The sequence below is a fragment of the Coturnix japonica genome, chromosome 1 (assembly GCF_054131305.1).
Source record: "Coturnix japonica strain WE chromosome 1, WE-NBRP24, whole genome shotgun sequence".
NCBI classification, from domain to species: Eukaryota; Metazoa; Chordata; class Aves; order Galliformes; family Phasianidae; genus Coturnix; species Coturnix japonica.
Window position 1 is genome coordinate 82375036 of NC_140663.1, and position 20808 is coordinate 82395843.

Below are 20808 nucleotides of genomic sequence, written 5' to 3' on the forward strand. Positions count from 1 at the left end.
ACATTAGTGAGTAAAATGGTAGTCCTTGAAATCAGCACTTCCAGGTGGACTCTAGATATCTCACCACAGATAAACTTCAGGTAGAAATCCTCATTAGTAGCAAGGATCATAACACAATTGGGCCAGGCAAGTGACTGGTTGTTACTACTCCCTTCCTGCCCCTGCTTTTGGTGCTTCAAAATCTTAAGCGTGGCTGAAGAATTCATTGGATTGACTAAAAGTCACTTGAAGTTATTAAAGTTGCGCAATCTGGAAAAGCAAAGCAGGACAGACGAAATGAAGAACAGGACAGAAATATTGCTCTGTTCATCTAAAAATCTGAGATCATCATCAGTATTTTGTAACTTTAAACTCTGTTAGCATTTTGTAGGAACTAAAGTCCTTGAGAAAACTTTGCTTGGTAAGCAGGTATATAATTAAGGGAAAATAATTTGTTACAGCAGTTTATTATTGACCCTTTGATTGAACATAAATGTCTCAGAAGTACTGTATAATTTAATGGCATTTTACTCAGTTATACAGCGATCAGAGGATGTGATATGTAAAACCTTTTATTTTCGTATTTAGTTGGAAATACCCATTCCATTTCTGAAGAGCATTTTCCACTTTTGTTGTACTTAAGGTCTTTGTTCTTAGCTGAATACCAGCACATGTTAAAAAAAGTAAAGGTATTTACAACTTTCCGGCACTTTTGCAGATTCCTCCTTCACTACATGCAGACACTGAGAAAGCTTCTCTCCTACTTGTCAAAAATAGACTGTGAAGATCATAGGCTTCTTGCTGAATCTTTCTTGTGCCTTTGAAAAGGACTGAACGTTACAGATTCAAACCAGAGGCTGAGGCTGAAAACAGGCTGAACAATGAATAATCAGCAGTATACATTTTTCATAATATACTGAACATATAAACCCGGTGACAGCAGTAGCTGGAAGAGGTAGTAGAGTGCAAAAACAGACCCAAACATGATGAGGAAACTCTTAATTGTGGTTTGCCCTTAATGTCATTCTGAGGCCATTCTTGAAGAGCTGTGACAGAGCACTACTGGCTACATAGCTTCTAATGTACACCCCTCACGATCACTGTGCCCCAAAGGTCTGTACTTGAAGAGCAAGAAGCTCTCTGGTTCAGTATTCAGTAAGCACGCACCATTGTCAAACTACTGCTAAAATTCAAACAACAACAATAATGAACACCAAAAACCAGAAAAATTCTCTTTCAGTGACAGGTTTCTGCTAAGGTGTTTAACACATCATGGTGCTCTTCTCTAAAATGCATCAAAGTGTGCATTTTTTCCCTTTTGTCTCATTAGAAAAGCATTTCAGTCAGTGGCAGTCTCGCTGAGGTGTACCTAGTTCTAGCACAGACATATTTACCATGTGTTTAGTTGAAAAGAACCATGCTGGGTTTTTCAGTTGCACCAGTGAACCCTCAGGGTAGAAAAGATGTTGTGCACGTTTGGACAGGATTTTCTGCTAGGTAAGGGAACAAGGCTGATCAGATCTGACAGTGCCCAGTGGGGACAGGGTAAATTCTTGAACAAAAGTAGAATTTGAGAGTTAGCTGCAGCATAAACAAAGTGTGTCTTAAAGCACCTAACTGTCATTCACCAAAAGAGGTCCCTGGTGATGCTTCCCTTCACCTTTGTTAATCACATGCAAAGGACTGGAGTTAGACAAACAGATAGCTGATCTTTGCTGGCCACAAGCTATTGCCTCAGGTCTGTACTGTAGTTGCTTCTCCAGCAAATCTGTTGAGTGTATTCTTAGATTCTCTTTATTGGCATTTAGTTCATTGCTACTATCTGTTATTTTTTTCCCCCAATTAAAGCAATCATTAGAACTCTGTGTTGGGCTTGAAGAGTGCTGGGATATTTTTGCATTCTGCATATTTCAGACATCTGGACAATATTAACCACAAACAATTTGGATACAGATGGAGATTTGATTTCCTTTTCCGGTTTAAGATTAATCCTATATACATATTTTTAATTAGGGTTATGTATCTTGCATGTCACCTAAGTATTATAGGGAGATGTTTCTGTCTGTGCCAGTAATGCTAGATCAGGTCCACATTAAAGGAGGGCTTAAAGACAGAGAGCACCTAACCTGCCAATGAGCAATAAGGCAAAGAGATTCTGACCGTTCTTTTGGTCTCTGCATAGGTTCTGCAGCCACTCTGTCCAGAGCAGGGAACAGTCCAAGAAAAAACACCAGGAGCTGATTCTGTTTTACCATTGCCCAAGATTTTACTTTGATCACTGAAAATGATAAAAAGGAGAGGGGGAGGATAAGGTCTAATGTAGGGGAGGGAAAAGGCTTCAACAAAAGCAGGTGTCGTTGCAGCATAGGGAAGATGCTAGAAAGCATTCTGTGATGTTTGCTTGGTTAGTCTCTCCATAAGATACTTGAATCTATTCTGTTAAGGTGTCAAGGATCTCACTCAGTTCTGATTTACCTTTCATGAATGCGTTTTGGGATGGCATGACAGGCACATGCCATAAGAATAGCACAGTAATGTATACGAACGACCTTGAAATGCCTAATATTATGGGATACAAATTTTGTGCTGGTTTCTTAAGATTTTTTTTTCTATTGGACTAATTTCCTTTTTCTGCATTCCCATTTCTTGAAAGTGGTGTTGCAAGATGCAATGAGCTTCTGCTTCTATTTTTGCACAAAGGTGTTTCAAACAGGACATCACAAAGGAAGGTCAAACCTTTAGTCCACATTAATGTAGAGTCTCAGTGTAATAGTATAAAAAAAATTACTTATCACAGCTGCCTTTCATCTTTCCTGTAGTCCTGAGTGGAAATCACTTACTGGCATGAAATCCTTCTATCACAATGCTCCTCTGGGGACCTGAGTGCAACAGTTCTGTTTTGTTTTGTTTTCACATAGACAATCACCAGCCTTTCCAATATATTTGCCTCCTGAAGTGGAACACCATAGGAGGGCTGGCACACATACATTTGTCTCCTGAACTCCCAGGAGGTGAGCTGTAGGTATAACAAGGGAGCCATAATGAGGTGCAAGCCCGTGTGTCTCTGCTGATGCGTGATCATATGGCTGCCATGCTTGTATTGTGTGAGGGGATCTGTGAAGATATGCCTGTGCTTATTGTCTGCTGTGGGTTTAGCTGACTTGTGGGTTTTAGTGTTCTGTCAGTGTGGAGTGCGCTCCTGTCCTCACTGGCCTATCTTCCATAGCCATAGCAACAGCTCTCCCTCCCTAACTCTTATTTCAGAAGATGAGTTGGGAAAGCATTTAAGAGTTTTAATAAAGACAATAAATGATCCCAGTGGAACTGATATGCAAAACATTTTCTTTAGTACATTTCTGAATCAGGTTTTCAAGTCTCATTTCTGACCACAGTGGTAGAAGCACACTTATCCTGTCACTAGTCACTTCCCTCCACCAAACAGATTGCAACTGAGAACAACTAATGCTCTTGCAGAACATTGCAAGTTCTCCAGCTGAACATTTCTGTGCTTAGTAAATACGCTAGTCAGTTGCAAAGAAGAGTAATGAATCCTTAAGTGTACATAAGAATGATTTATGGCATAATGTGAGTTTACAGCCCATTACAGGAAATAATTACATTTCACTAATTACAAAATTTAATAGTCACTCCAGTCTAGCAAGCAGCAGTATGAGCAAGCAGATTTGCAGCAGTGCACTCAGAAGTGTAAACTACAGGAGAAGCATTTAACTGAAAATCAGATGGCCATTTAACCCTACCTCAGTTCAGAGATCTAATTTATGACAAAGTTGCTTGTTTTTTTTTTTCTGGTCAACTTCTCTACAAACTTGGAGGAAACAGGATCCTTATGGAGACTGACAAGAAGTATATTAAGATGTTTGTTTCATCAATCTTACACTCTAGTATGTGTCTGATAAGAGTTCTTTGGGAGGAATAACAAGACCTTAATACACATCATGGCTGGCTTTTATAATGGATATACAATAAGCAATATGGGAAGCAAAACTATTGCATTTTCACATGCTGTTCCTCACACAGTGGATGGGCTTCTTTGAGCTGTAGAAATGATTGGTAACTGTCAGAATCAGTTCTGTAGATGTGGAGCTTAAAGTCGGCCCTGAGATTTTCAGCTGAAAATAAGAGGTCTTTGTCTGTGATACCTAATTCACCTGTCTGGCTCTTGACAGGGCTGCTCGCAGTGATGCAGTGTGCAGTCTATGCATGCGAGATATGAGACAAGGAGGCAGAGATTTTGTGTTAGGTTGTGTTTAATGAAACTGAAAAATCAACAAGGTAAATTTTGGTTTGAGAGAACAGCATCTAATGGGAAGAGGAGCATTTTAACTGAAGAATTTGAACCAGCTTGTGTTATATTATTTGGGGGTCTGAAAGCAGTGCAGCAAGAAAAGCCACTAACTGTATGTATGTGAAGAGTTCTGTTTAACCTTCAAAGTGGCTCTTGTGGTTTTTAAGAATAGCCTGTTGGTAAATATTCATTCTGTGTTGGACTCAGGAAAGTAAGAACATCTTTCACTGACCAAAGAAGTTTGAACTTAACAAGATTCAGATGGGAAGAGCAGATTGTAAGCAAATTGTCAGTCAGTGGGCATATAATGAGAGTGTGTTGCAAAACTGTTATTTTTGGATGTGTGCATGTTCCAGAAGAGATGTTAAGTGACAATGCTGTCCAGAGTTGATGAATTTTCTGGGAGAGTGAGATAACTGCAGGAGCACAATCAGTTAAATAAGGGCTCATTTGAACACAACTACAGCTTTTCCTTCTGTAACTTTTCAAATTCACATCAGTGTGAAACCAGAAATGCAGTGTCAGCTAGTAGTGGATACTCAATTCTCTTGTGTTCAGTGGGTTGAAAGGGATGATCTTGATCTTACCAAGACATAGAAGACAAGAAATGTTGTTTCTTTCAAAAGCACAGAACAGCAAAAATCTTTGTATGTCTTGTATGATCTTGCAGGTAATTTCCAACCTTGTGAATCCACGTTTCTATGATTCAAGTCAATAAGAATTGTGTCAAAAATAAAGTTCCTCTATTTGTTCCTCAAGCCAGAAAAGTCAAAACACTGTTATTCTGGAATGAAAATACTCACGTGTCAGTGGCACTGGGCTCGTTGTTTTTGTCCCAGCCAAGTTTGTTGATCTAAATGCCTTTCCTGGAGGCTTACAGACTGCCATCATATAAGCCAATAGACTTCGCTCAATAAAATGCATGCCAGCATTTTGAAAAACTGATTGTTTTACAGCACTGTATTACTTCTTGAACCTCAATCTGATGTTCTAGATTTTTAATTCAGGTCCATCTCTTTTTTGACTTATGTGATAAAGAAAGCTGAAGGAAGGTAGAGGTGGAATCATCTTGATTTACTAAGGAAATGGTCAATAGCAGTTTGAGGGGTTTGTTTGTTTAGTTAGAGGTTTGGTTGATTCTGATGCCGCTTTCTTGATCTATATAAAGGGGATTTTTTATCTTTTTTTATGTGTCAGAGAAAGATATTGCCTTGGTAACTGCATAGAAAGCATGCCCATGAAAAAATAAAATCAATTCTGTTTTGTTCATATCTGTAAATGTCATGGATCTAACTTCAGAGGGATTGAAAGAACATGAAAGACACATTAGGTCCATAGTGTGTATGTATGTATGTGTGTACTACCTTCTGCATCCTTAATTGTCTTCCAGAATTCTTCACTCAACATTCTCTGCCACCTACTTGCCTACTACTTGCCGTAAGGTTATAAATGAAGCACAGTTCTAAAAAATTATCTGCCCATAATTTACGGTTAATTAATCCAATTAGTACTATTTTGTCATGTCCCATGATTTATAGATTCTATATGAAAAATACACTCATTTTCTTTTCTACCTGCTAATACATATGCATACTGAAAGGCTGCAATTTTCCTTCTGTGTTGTCTAGGTTTGTAAATTTTGGAGGTTGGCTGTTCGGTTTGTTTTCATTGGTTGCCTTTTTTTTTCCCCTAAGGAGCCTTTCAAAAAACAGCAGAAATAAAAATGATGCATAGAAATCAGGAAGGTATTTAGGTATATAATGGTAATTGAATTTCTGTTTTTAAAGTCTAATATTATCTTTACTAATAACTGCACCTTTCCCGGACTAAAAAACACAGAGCAGAATTGTATTGGTTTCTACCTCTGTTTACAGTCTGATTGAAGAAAATTTTAATATACTTGAATAAACATGTTTATTCATTGAAATAAATGTTTGCAAAACAAAAAGGCTGGATCTTCAGATTCCTGAAATAGTTTGAAGTAGTTGTTTACACCATCTGGCCTTAGATTGGCAGTTCATGACCACTTGGTGCTTGAAAATCAGACTGTTTGTAATGACAAACATGGAAGGTCAAATAAGATTATCACAGTAAAAGGTAACTCTGCCACAGACATTCGAAACTTCATTTTGTCATGCTGAACTTTAGAGTCCTTGATATGAAGCTTTTTATATTCTTTTAGTGTTCCATGTGATAAGCTCCACTTTTTCTTTTTGGTAGATTGTGCAGATGCTCTTACCAGGGCAGCTGTTCAGTCATATTCACAAACAGGCTTTTGGAAGACAAGCCTTTGCTGACTGCATACTATTAAACCAGCATTCAATATTGGAGCAGCATGGACACATAATTATTAATCAAATATTAATTAATTATGTTTATGAGAATTACTCTCCTCTGTGATCTTCTTCCTAAACCTCTACCACAAATGCAATCACATCCGCAGGTCTTGTATTATCATAATGTATGTTACCAGAGCCTACTTCTAGTCAAGAATTATTTCACGTTAATCTCTTACATTAATGTTCTTTGTACTATTTTGTGGTGAGTCTCAGAAGTGCCTGAAGCTCTTCACAAATGCATTTTTGTTTGTGCACACAACAAATAGAACCACAAAAACACATAAGGTTGTTTTTTTTTCAGATTATAGAATTACATAAACATGGACCAGGGACTTAGCTGGTTTAAAGCTCATTTTTCTTTTAACATTTATTGGAGTGTATGAGGGTTTTTCAAAGTGTAAGTAATCAGAATAGTAATTTATAGTAACTTTGTAACTGATTTCAGGTGAACTCTACACTTTCAGAGGTAATGATTCTCGGAAAAAAATAAGATGTCCTTATGTAACCTGCATTCTTAATTAACAAAGTTAAAAATGGAGTGTTGGTGAAGGCAGAGATATTGACTGAGATAGGGATTTTAAGAGGGCCTTGAAGTTAATCTTATCTTTTAATGCCTGCAAGGCAATTTTTTTTTTCTTTTGTTGTGAAACTTTAGATTTTGTATTTGAAAATATACTTACACAACTCATCAGAACTTCTTTTACTCTTTCCTGTGGCCACAAACTCAATCAAACCTTCAGTAGACCTGAGAAAATTCATTCTCAGTGCTCATTCAACCTTACTTTAAGAATGGAATTTAAATTATTAGCTGGTTTCCTATATACTTCCAGGCAAGCAGCAGATGGTCAGTATAACTTCACTGCACTGACAAATAAAACAGGTCCAAGGACTATTTCCTTGTGGCTAGATCAATCATGTCAAAATAACTGCAGATCTCTTGGCTCCTCTGGCTCCATGCAGTGCATTATGTCCCTGATACAGTATTTGTACATATGTGTGTGCATTCTTATCTTTTCTGTCCAAAGTGATGTTTTCACAGTGTGATGCTCATAGACAGTGTGTGCATACATGTGTGTAGGCAACTAACTTTCCTCTATGGGCCACAAGTATATATATATATAGTTTATGAATGCACACAGTAGCTCTGACTAATGAAATGCGAGGCTAAACATTAAGATGCTCATTGCTGTTTATTAAATGCCTGATGGGGCATTACCAACCAGGCAGCCATCGATCAGGTGATGAAAGGTCAGTCTCCTTTGTTTCTTAGAATGAGCAGATCCCGTCATGTTGAATTAACATCTTCTGAGGCTCTGTTTCTTCTACCCAATAGTTTTATGTGTTTTTGTATACGTATTTTTCCTCTTGAAGTCTTGAGCTGCTCCCTGTTCAAATCTCAGCTGAGGAACACAGCACCAGCTCATCAATAGAGGTGATCATCTGGTGCAGTAGTGGAGCTCTTTCTCAGTTCTGTTTTCCTCAGAATTACAGATAAAGGGCTGCCAAGGCTAAGCTTACTTTGAATGGAGCAGCTAGAAGCTAGCAATATCTTAATTTATTCTCCTAGCTTCATGAGATTTTCTGTGTGTTTCTTTGCTCAGTTTATGCTTCAGATCAGGTAGTGATTTCCTTGCACTACAGGAGGAAGCCTGATAGAAAGTGCCTGAAGGCTAGTGCACTTCGCAGGCTTTTAAAACAGTTATGTGTTGGAGAAGCTAGCTATTTCTCCTGTAAATGGAAGTCTTTATTCTCCAGGATGCAGTATTGAATTGCAATTGCATGCTACAATATCAGTTGTGTAATCTTCTAAAAGACAGTTTATCCCGCGGTGAAAATTTCTGAGGAATATTTACTTCAGTTTGAGAAATGATAACTTGTCAATTGTTAAATATGTGCTGTAATTGTATTATTATTACTTCTTAACATTTTGAAAGTCTCCTTGTCTGCTGACTCATGCCAGATCATTTTTTTCAGTCCTTCTTTCTCAAATGCCCTACTCTTGAAACCTGAAACACATGTATGCAAGCTATTGATTGTCTCAAAAATCCATTAGTACTAGGTAGATTTCAATAGTGTTACAGCTGAGGTTGATGAGCCAATGATGAACTGTCCTTGTTAGACACCGTTTCTGTAAATCTTGTCCCAGAATTTCAGGGATTAAGTCTAGGATTCAGAGCTAAGAGTAAAGAAAAACTGGAAAGAGTTAAGCTTCCCCTGACCAGAACTACAGGCCGGATAAGACAGAAATTATTATCCAAAGTTTCTGAAGGTTTTGAGGTTCCTTTGTTTTCTGATGCCTTGATTGGGTAAAGGCCTCAGATTGCTTTGGTGTTATATGAAGCATATCTTCCGCATACAGTAGCGTGAAAGAAACTTCTGGCAAAAAGAAGGAACTTGCAAGGGCAAATTAGCCAAGCTCCTTACTGCTCTGCAGGGATTCTCCTCTAAATTTTCTTAGTATTTGAGTATTCTCATATTACATTTGAGTTTTTAGTATATTCTAAATGATTAATAACACCTTTACTAATGTGAGGCTGGAATTTATCCCACAGTGGAGTTTATAGAATCATAGTCATAGAATGGTGTAGGTTGAAAGGGACCTTAAAACTCAACCAGCTCCAATTCCCTGCAGTGGGCAGGGCTGTCCACCACCAGCTCAGGCTGCCCAGGGTCCATCCAACCGAGCCTCAAATGCCTCCAGAGATGGGGCACTCACAGCTTCTGTGGGCAGCCTGTGGCCACATCAGGGCCACATCACCTTCTGAGTAAAGAATGTACTCCTAACTTCTAATCTAAATCTCCATTATTTTAGTTTATAGCCATACCCTCTTGTCCTGTCACTATTAGAAGGTGTAAAAAGTCACTCCCTTTTCTGCTTATAAGTTCCCTTCAGGTGCTGGAAGGACAAGTTCTAAGGAATGAATAGTTATTTCCCCAAATCTACTGAATGGGGCTTTTCCTTCTCGATTTACTGCTATGGTTGTTTCTCTGTAGGTCATGATAGGGCAGCTCTGTCTCCAAAATCAGACTCTCACTGACACTTGTTAGCTGGGGGGGCATACAAGTTTCCCAGTGTGGAACAAGAGCGCCAATGCTCTCTGCACAGCAAGAGCTGAGCATCTGTGGTGACACATGCTGGGTGCAGGGGAGGAGGAGATCCTGGAAGCGATGCAATGTTGCCAAGGTGCATAACATGGTTGTCTGCTCACAGACAGCTCTCACTGCTTAGGGAGCAGGGGGATGAGGGTGGGAGGTGATCAAACCAGCCTTGGTAGCTTAAATCATTCAAGGATTTTTAGATTCAATCACTGGCTGAAGCTTTCCCTAGCGTAGGTGTAAGCACATCCTGATATGCTGGCTAACGGGGATTGACAGCTCTGTGTTTAGTCCCCAGTAAAATCTCTTCTTTATCCTCCTGTACATGCCTTATAAAAGTGTCTTCATCTGTATACCGTTACCTGCCAGGCGAGATACCGTCACATTCCCTTTTTTCCCTTGAGATACATTTCTTCTTAAAAGGACACAGTGGACAGGGTATCAGAGCTCATAGTGCTGCACTCTATGACTGCACTGTGCTTTAATAATCTATCTCCCAGCAGCTTTCTAAGCTGAATGGCTGCTAAGTCCCTGCCAGAAAACCCCCTCAGCACCAGGCCTGCCTCCCACTGCAGGTCCACTCGCCCTGCCATGGGGGAAATAACAGCTTGCCATCCACATGGAGATAGAGTCACCTTGGAGGATTTGTGCTGCCTTCACTTTCCTTCCTTGAAAATACTGTCTCAGGAACACAAGCCTATTATGTAGATCTATATATTTTATTCCTGAATGACAAGCAAGCTGCAATTTGGTTTCACTTACATTGCTGTCAGAAATGGAAATGCTCTTGATGCAAATCTTAAGCTTAAACTGACTTGAAACAAAATGAAAGAGTGCAGAAGAACAGCAAATACATAGAAAAAAATATTTTGCTAAGAAGGTGACTGTAAATCTAGAAAAGTTGGTGTGTATTTAACTGGAGTAATTAGTGTCTGACCTTTCTCTGGGCATCATATCTGGGGAGAGAAAGGAAGAGAGGAATTTGCTTCCTTAAAGGGAACTCCCTTACTCTAAGGGAAGTTTCACTTTCAGTTAGTGAGTTATCTTTCTGGGCTTCAAATAATCCTGAATGATGGGACTGCTAGTTCCCACTCATTTACAGTCATATCACATCAGAGTAAAAGAATCCTCTCACTTTCTCAGTTCCTCAGACATTTCTCTGTTTTATATTAACACTGAACTGAAACACTTGAACTGACAGACAAACAAAAAAGCTACTGTTAGAACAAGTCTGTGTGCAAAGAGGCTATGGCTGTAAAAAAGTTGGTTCGTTAAACCCCTCTGTTTCTAGGACTTCATTGCTTCAAAAATCTATAAAGGTCAGTAGATAACTCCTGAATTACTTTACATCAGAGAACAGAATAGAACAGAATAGAATGAAGAATAAACAAGGTAACAAAAGTTATATAATTTTTGACATAATGCTCATAGTTTAAGTGAATGAAATTGTTTTATTTAAATGAAGGTGGGGAAAAAAAAAAAACAAACAACAGTTGAAATACTAAATAAGTATTTCTGCATTAAAACTAAATGTTTCTTTAACAAAGTTGTTTTTGGAAATAGGTCCCACACTGCAGACTGCATAACTTTGTTATTCATGTACCTATGCACTGTCCCCTAGAAACACCATTATTTCCAGCATTCACTTTTGAAAAATCTGGAAAACCCTCTTTCCCACACAAAGAAATTTATTTATTAAAACAAACATGAAGAGCCCATAATAACCTAGATTTGTGTTTAAATTCATTCTATGTGAAGTTTAAAGCACACAAATGCCATCTGAAAGGTGCTGAAGCTTTCATTTTAAATTTAAATGAACATTAGCAGAGCAATAATAATAAAGGATTAACACTGTATAACAAAGTGGTCACATTTTGCAGTGCAACAGAGTCATAGCCTCTGTAGTGAATCATTACTATGGTTACTAAGGATGGTTTGTGCTGTATGTATTCTGGAGAGGTTGTGAGAATAAAGCAAGAAGTCGTAGAAATTAGTGAGCTCTTCATTATTATCATTGTAATGGCTCCCCAGTGGGCAATGTGTACTAGGAAAAAACTACTCCAAGAAGTAGTTAGTATGAGCACACTGCTAGGTCTCCCCAAAGGTTAATAATTCATCTATATACATGTGAAGTACCGGCAGGCCCTAATCTGTGCTAAACTGAGCAATTCCACTTTAAATCTTCCATTCTTTCTAGAAAAACTTCTTGATAAAAGTGTGCTATCTAATCTGCAGGCTACGTTCTTTTCTTACTTGAGTCACTACAGTGAGAAAAAAAAAAAAAAAAAAAGTAGTATTCCAGGAAGACATCCCCAAAGAAGAATCATAGAATCGTATCACAGAATCACAGCATGGCCTGGGTTGAAAAGGACCACAAATGTCATCTAGTTTCAACCCCCCTGCTATATGCAGGGCTGCCAGCCACCGGACCAGGCTGCCCAGAGCCACATCCAGCCTGGCCTTGAATGCCTCCAGGGATGGGGCATCCACAGCCTCCTTGGGCAACATGTTCCAGTGTGTCACCATCCTCTGTGTGAAAAACTTCCTTCTAATATCTAACCTAAAAACCTCCCCTGTCTCAGATTAAAACCATTCCCCCTTGTCCTATCACTTTCAACCCATATAAACAGTTGTAAATAAAAATGAAGAAAATAGATTAAAATGAAACAAACAAACAAACAAACAAACAAAACAGGTGGGGGAAGTAAAGATTAAGGAAAGGAGAGAAGGGAAGAGGGAAAAGAGGAGAGAAACCAGCAAAGAAGGAAGAAACTAACTTTCTTTACCATGACTGACCACACATCTTTTGCTGTTCAGAAGTGCAGGACCCTTGTGAGCTCTTCTGCAGCTTAATATTGCAGCTACTTTTGTAACTGAGGTGAAGTGAAAAATAGTCACAGACATGCTAGAAAAATTCACTTGCATGAATTCAGCAAATTTTATCCAGTGACACTCTTTTCAGCCTGTTAACCTCATCATCTCTGAGACCTGCTGGACACAAGAACAGGAGTAAGCTGAAAATTAATTGAATAATTAAATATCCTCAATCTTAAATATCCCAAGATCGTGGCTAATTTTCCTTCATCCTATGCCCTGCACATATTGCAGCTTATTTTTTGCAATGTAATGGTATTTTATTATTATTATTGTTCCTAGCCAAATGTGTTGACCCCTTTATTTGCATTCACACAAGTTTACTTCCAAAATATTCTCAAGTCATCGGTCTGGAACTTTTTTATTTATTTATTTATTTATTTATTTTTATTTTTTAATTAAATAATGTCAGCAGAGATCTTCATAAACATGTAGGAAACAGTAACTTCAGGAGACTTAGGATAGACTACTTGGGAAATGATCGCATCATTCCTGGAGTGAGTCCTACATATTTTGGACAATTATCTTGAAACAGGAAAGATTTTCATTATATTTCTTTTTCATTTTAAGTCTTAAGCATTGGATCAAATGATTCTTTACCGGTCCTGATGTGTATGTCTGTGAAGTGAAATCAAAGCAGGAGCAGACATGTCTTGAGGTAGCAGGGTGTTGGGGCATAGTCCCTGGGCTAATTGCTGTTCAGCCTTAGGAAGGACTTCACAAGGAAGATACTGCTTTTACCAGGGGGCTTTAAAGCAGGAGGTTGCTATAGCTAGCTAAGCTTAGAAGGGCAGGGTAACAACAGAGCAGTTGATGGTTGTTAAAGGATTTGTGGAAAGCTTAGGTAGCAACGGGAAATGCATTGGGCACAAATTCCTGCTTCTCCTTCACCTATTAGCAAAGAAAAAACCCAATATTTTGGATGAAACAGGAAGAATCACAGTCCCGTTATCTATTAAAAAATGGTGCTCCTTCTCCTATCACGTTTTATCTTGCACTTTCTCGTTACTTTGTTAGTACTGATTTCAAATGTATAAAATATGGGACGCTTTCTTTAAATTTATTTATTTTATTTATAATGTGAATTTAAAAACCACTGAAAGAACGATTTAGAGCAATTCAAATGGAACAATTAATTGCCAAAGCTAAAGCAGGCTGGGCAGCATACTTGAAATGAACCCGCATTTTGTAAAGGATGGTAAATATAGTAAAACACAGGGGAAAACAATAAATTGCTGAGAGTCAAATATGTGTTTTGGGATCTCCTATCAATCATCAGAACAGATACTTCACCTTTGTCAGTGCTGAAGTTAATGAATTATAATAGAAGGCACCAACAGGACAATAAATCCCCCTCAGGGAATGGCCTTTTTCAACCCTGATAACCAGAGTGATTCGGTTTTTGTAAGCAGGTTTTGGAAACTATAAAACATTTTGGCTATATCTCACAGGGAAGCAGAAAGTGTTTTCTGACACAGTAATTCCAAATATCTTTGTCAGTAATTAATGTCTGAATTACATATTACAAAAATACTGAGATCAGAAATGAATGAGGATAACGTTGATGGTTAATGTATCTTATGCCATTCTTCCTCATAAACCAGACCTTCTTTCTCAGAAATATACTGTAGTTTATAAAGGCAATATATTATGGTTAAGAGAGTGACTTAAATCTGCAGTGTCCTTTATATTGCTGTTATTAAATTCCAGAAGGCAGTAACTTCCAGCTACCTGTTGTCACTTGCCTTATTTCACATCATCATCACGACTATGCTCATTCTGCTGTATAATAATCGGAGATGAACACAACTTTTATCCTTGAACTGGAAGTCAGGGCCAAGCCTCTCTGCTGTGATTTTAAAACTGAAAGAAATTCAGAAACTGCATTCAGGCAGCAATGTTATAACTGGAGGCCTCCCACTTGTTCCTCATTCCCATCTTATCAGAAACAGTGAGCTGCCCCTTCTCCCTTCCAGGGGCTTCTTTATGCCTAGTGCCCAGCACATTCTACCTTTTCTGTTAGAAGAAGCAAAGGCTCATGATTCTTTAGTTCTTAACTTTTTAAACAGTGAGGTTGCAGTCAGTATGTGCTATGCACTAAATGCAGTGCTCCGTGTAGTGATGCTTAAGAGACTGGTGGTAAGAGGCAGAGGCAGACATGTATCCTCCCCATAGAAATTCTGTGGGCTCTGTTCAATGCCCTTCACAGCACGACTGTAGTAGCTGGGCTATTACCTCTTACATACAAATCTGTCTCATTTCAGACTGAAAAGTGCATATTATGGAGGCCTAAGGAAAAAAGTGCAGCCTGACTCGGTGACAAAAGTGTGACAGGACAAGGCTGCCTGCTGATATTTAAAGCTCAGAGGTGGAGAGGAGGGCTTCTTCCAGACTGAGCAAGAAGCTGTAAATAGAAAAATGGCACACATTTAAAGAGGTATGATATTGCTGAATGCAGGAAAAGATCCGTGACAATGGGATTTATTATGCTGTGGAGCAGTCTCCTGGGGGAAGATGTGAAAGCCCCAGTCTTTTAGTGCAATTTGGAGCACAGTGAACAAAAGATATATTGCATGGAAAAGTCTGGCTCTGTCAGGAAGATAAAACAGATGGACCGATAGATCCTTTACAACCGCAAATCTCTGATTCTCTGGCTTGGAGGTCCCTGTTGCTTAATTAGTTCCATTAGTTTCAGCTGAACTGTTATGATGTGATAGTTATTGTGCAAAAAGTTAAATCAATAGGCTCGTGTCTGTATCACACTGTAGCCTACACTGCATGCTGTATGAGCAGAGAAGAAATTCAACAGCTATGCAAAATAGTCACTTTTGAATTTAAATAAATAGGGGTGGAGAGAAGCTGCTAAAACTTAAAAAGTGGCAAAGTATCTCTTGCACAGCAAGACCATACTGAAGATCATAAACCTTCGCAGTTATGCTGTCCAGTATCATCAGGTTCTGGTATCACTCCTTGGAGGAAAATTACTGTTAGGATAGTGAACATCATAGATAGGACACCAAATGCTGACCACCAGTTTCTGGGGAGGAAAATGAGGCAAGTGCGTAAACAACTGTGATTTTAACACAGATTAAACTACTATATAAGATTTCTAGTACTTACAAATTAACATTTAGTGGCTGAGCAAGTTTATTTGTATGGCAATTGTAGTACAGTTATCTAATGTGCAATGTCTCTGCTTAGTTCCTGTTTTGAATTCCAGTGGAAAACTGAAGGGAACTTAATGATCGTATGTCATTGTAGTGAGGTCTTTATTAACTGCTGAATTCCTACTCAGTGCCAGCTCTTCATTTCACTGAGTTTCAGCTTAGGCCAAGTGCTGAAGACAGCACTGCTTTCCACCTGGGCCATGAAGGCAGGCACAAAAGCAGAAGCTGTCAGTTTCATATTGCAACTGGATGACTGCCATCAGTAAAAGCTCCTTTTCTCCCATTTCATTTTTTTACTCCTGTGTGTGTGAAGAACAAAATAATCCCAAACAATGAGAGCACAAAGTTTTTGAATCTGAGACTGCTTAATCAACAGGGTTTTGCACTGGGAGAGAGAGATGGCAAATCGTAGTCATGATGCCCATCTTTGTTCACTACCTTGCTTCTTATTTGAGATAAGGATGGAGTGATACAGATTTTGAGATGTCTTTCATGTTTTAGACTACTTGTTTCATTGCATATGCCATAGTTTTGTTCTCTACAAGTAGTGACAGAAAAACTGCTTTGTGCTACTTCTATGGAAAGGAAAAGATAAAAAGGTAGAGTGTACCATGAATTTAGGTTGAGTGCTGGCTTCTAGTCCTGCCTGCTGCACATTTTGTAAGGAACTCTTGATCAGCCTGTGCTCAGTCTACTGATGAAGTTATCTCAAGGGGTATTGTGGAGTAATGTGTTTCTGGGACTCTTAAAAATATCTAGGATTCCTCAATTCAAGAAACTTCAGACTGTTGTGTTACAAAGGTTTCTGTAAGGTGCATTCACTTCACTTAGACCTTCTAGCATGGTGCAGAAAGTACTATGAAAAATAAGAAATTGAGCTTTCTTAAGATTATCAGATTTGTGTCTCTTGCTTTTCATTTGCGAATCAGGATAATAATTTTAAAACACTTCCAATTTTTAAAAAGTTTTCATTTAGAAATCTGAATTTTCATCCTTGTGTTTGTATCACATTTGACTTGCCATGAGAATTCAAGATATCTGAGGATACGGATCTTTAATGAATGCAAGCTTTCTTTCCTTATAACCTAATTGCACAGATCATTTTGATGCTTCGAAGCAATGTTTGAGCAGCTGTGAAAAATATTTGCATGTCCACAGAGTAAAATACTGTACACAGTACAGGCATCTGTAGGGAAACCAGCCTGGCTGAATGTACTTACAGCTTTGTTCAATTAAATAAGGTATGCATCTATTCTACAAAATGTACTGTTACACAAATAAACAGTTTTCCAAGATGGGTGAGTTTGCACAGAGATATCCCAGTTGCAAATCTTTGGGCTTTGTGCCAAAGAGATCTGGATATTACAGACCATCTAATATCTTTTACAGTGTTTGGAAGCTTAGAATGACATCCAATTTGAGCAGTTGTTTGGAGAAAGATGCCAGATTTTGTCTCAGTGACATTAAATACCTTAACGTGGAGAAAGAACAGTAATAAAACTGTAAGAAGAAGAGATAAACTGAGACCTATATCAACAGAAAAAATGACATCTCTTTCCATTTACTGCAGGTGCTGCATTTGACAACTCTCAGCCTCTGTAAGATGTGTGTTGTTTTTTTAAGGCAATCTGTTCCTACCCTTAATTAGGTAAGTGGCATATCCTATTCTACATTGGTTATTCATATCTGATACACATATTTAAATTTAGCAGTATGTCAAGTAGGGGCTAGACACCTGTAATAAGAGACAGTAGAGAAATATAAAGTGAACCAAAGCTTCAGACTCTTACATCTGCTTCTAACAGGCTGTCCTGCAAAACAGAGGCGTCCTAGATTGTGCTGCTGAACAGTTTAAAGAATCAGTGCAAGCTTCTTGCTTAATTCTGTTTAGCTGAAGCCATGGACACATGTCCTCCCACAACCACAGATGTGTTTGCTAATGAAGCACTGTAAGCTCTATTTTGATGAGTAGCTTAGCCAAGTTTCCCTGCTCCTGATTGCCATCATAGCAGATATAATGGGTCCTGTGAGCACTCTCTAATATCTGTTTTTGAAGATGTGCTGGTTAGTTTAATGCATGGAGTTGCATTGGAGAGATCAGGTTGGGAGTTAAGATTTTTCACCAGACGGTGGTGAGGCCCTGGAACAGCCTGCCCTGGTCAGTTGGCACAGCCTTAAGCTGCCGGAGTTGGAGGAATGTTTGGTTGCTGTTCTCAAACATCTAGTTAGATATTTGAGTATTTCTATGTACAGCCAAGAGTTGTAGTTGATGATTCCTATATGAGTTCCTTCCAACTTGAAATGTTCTATTATTCTGTGATTCTAAATAGTTGAATGAGAAAGTTGTGCTAATATTGGCTAATTTTCATCTGTCTGATAAGCAGAAGAAAGGGAGAGGGAAATTCCTCAGGTTATTTCAGGAGTGTACAATTACAGTAAAGTATATTGAGTTCCAACAAGAACTACTCCTTGAGATTGTAAGTGGCAATAATATCATATATTCTACATGACAAGATTAAAGTACTCCCTGCGCACAGCTGTCATCACTCAGCTTTCCTATACTGTTCTCTTCTCTACCAGTTCGATTTGTAATGGCTGAAAAGCTTTTGAGGATAGCAAACACAATTCTGGAGCCAAAAGGTAGAAGGAAATAAAGATAGAAGAGGTGAAATGATCATAGTGACGTAAGAAGAACAGATAAAGATGGATAGATATTTCTTCTACAAAGTGAAAAAGTATCATTTCGCTTTGCACCACATAAAACTATTGGCTAGCTCAAGAAAACATAAATGTCTCAACAAAATAAAATAACTTGTAGAGGGTACAAAGTGGGGAAGGAGTCATTTTACCACTTCATCCATAACATTGTTTTTGGTGACTCTAAATTTCCTTATACTTCTTGTGATTACTGTTAGGATTACTATTAAATTGTAATTACTATTATGATACTGAGGGACATGGTTTAGTGGGGAAAGTATTGGTGGTAGGTGGATGGTTGAACTGAATCATCTTGGAAGTCTCTTTGTGACCTTGACGATTTTATGATTCTGTGATTCTATTTTTTTCAAGATAATTTGCAGAAAGAAAGATCAATAATTTTATTCTTGTACCTGAATAAATAAATAAATAAATAATTTGTTTATTTCCACATTTTTTCCATTTATATTATCTTTTATTTCACATACTTCTGGCCACACATGGCATAATTGTACATTCCAGTACAGTTTACTACATGAATTTCGAACTCCATTTATTTTTTTGTTTTAAGTTAACATTATGATTCTGAGCTCTGATAGTCCCTACAATTATTTTACTTTTGAAAGTATATGGAAGTATTTCAAACGGAACTACAGATTCTTCATTTCTGTTTTACTTTTGTTAAGTCCTAGACATTTCAATATTTAATAACGATAAATTGATTTTGATTTTGATGACATCCAAAAAGTGAATTTTATCTATTTATTCTTATAAATTTTTGAGAAAGAAAAATGAAGCCAGTACGAACTGGACGCTGATTTTGGTGTCCTATTTTTGGGAACTATTTCTGATCCAAGCTAAGTAGGTTAATTTATTCTGTTTCAGAAAATTATTGTGAATGGCATGCCATTAATTATCTGACACATCAGGAAAAAGAATGAAAATAACAACATTATGTTTATGAACACTATTGCCTTCACACTTCACAGATTATATTTGCAGTGATAGTTGGGGGTCTGATGCCTTCAGTGTGTTCTAAAGAGAAAGTAAATTCATGTATTTCAATCCAATTCTTTTAAATAATTCTTCATGTTTTCTTAAGCAGTGAAAGAATATATAAAACATTAATTTTGCTATACATTGGGCTACTATCTCTGTTGAAGAACAGAAGCTTTGGCTTTTCATTTGAGTAGGTAGAATGGAGACTTTGTTTACACCAAGAGGACTACAAAGCCAGAGAGCAGGATCAGCATAGTAAATAATTTTAATATAAATAACTAATAGTCAAGTAAAATTTGGAACTATAATCTAAGGTTATGTGAGAAAAAAATATCATGCTATGCTAATTATACAGGAAGTAGCAATGAAAGAGCAATTTTAAAAAGTACTTACTTTTATTTTGAATGACTTTTGACCAGTAAGAAGTTGGAAAGGAGACAGAAATACACTTAGGAATGCCAAACATGTAACACTGACAACACCACACCTGTTGTAGCAGAGAGTACAATATGCTTTTAAAAAAATACCTGCTAAATAAAGAGGAAGTGAATGGGAAAAAAGGGGGGACAATGGATGGATTTCTGATAAGTTATTTAATTAATAGCATAGCCAGTTAAGAAAATACAGGCAGGAAAAACAAACAAACAAACAAAAACTGATTTAAGGTAGTTAAAAAAAAAATAAAATGATTGAAACATGAATGTTAATGATAAGCTTACTCAACAAATAATTCTCTCTGAACACTGTTTTCTGGAATGCTTACTGAGCACTGAACACTTAGTAACTCTCTGAAACCTGCTGGCCAGAGTGTAATCAAGTCATCGTGGTGTGCACAGCCGATTGATTAAGCGACTGATCAAGCTGGGAGCTGAACTCTGGTATCCAAAATCATATGTACTTTGTTGTCAAGAAAATTATCTTGTATAGAGCTGTGTGCTACCATGCCCCAAATGCTTTCAATGCTTATTCAATCCTGCATGCCTTTATTCTATGCTGCAATTTAAAAGACAGATCATCCTTCTGACCCAACTGAACAGCGTACGTTTATCATCCAGCACTCTGCAAGTTCCAGTCCTTTTTTTTCTGAGACATTTCAGTGACACCATTATAAAGAAAACAGGAAATAAAAGCATGTGCATTCATTGGCTATTTATCAGCTTACAAATGAAATTTCTGTCATTTGGAATTATGTGAAAAACAAACTAAAATTCAGGAATGCAAAGGAAATGAAGAACTCTATCTCGTTTTGGCACGTACATGCTCATGTACATTTTTTTCATCATTAAATAAGGCAACAAAGGAACACTGAAAAGTCTATGGTTCTTCCAGTTTCAGTCTGTGTTGTTTTATT

General features: G+C 37.8%; 1 long non-coding RNA gene across 18 annotated transcripts in view; it reads left to right on the forward strand.

Moving 5' to 3' along the window:
- Window positions 1-20808, forward strand: part of LOC107321661 (uncharacterized) — a 102686-nt gene that overhangs the window by 44788 nt on the left and 37090 nt on the right. For 16 of the 18 annotated variants that reach the window (XR_004309158.2, XR_014938356.1, XR_014938371.1 and 13 more), the window contains exon 2: window positions 17332-17409. This is a non-coding gene — a long non-coding RNA (uncharacterized LOC107321661). Of the gene's footprint in view, window positions 1-14858; window positions 15032-17331; window positions 17410-20808 lie in introns of those variants that run through there. The other 2 variants (XR_014938335.1, XR_014938333.1) reach the window with 1 other exon arrangement.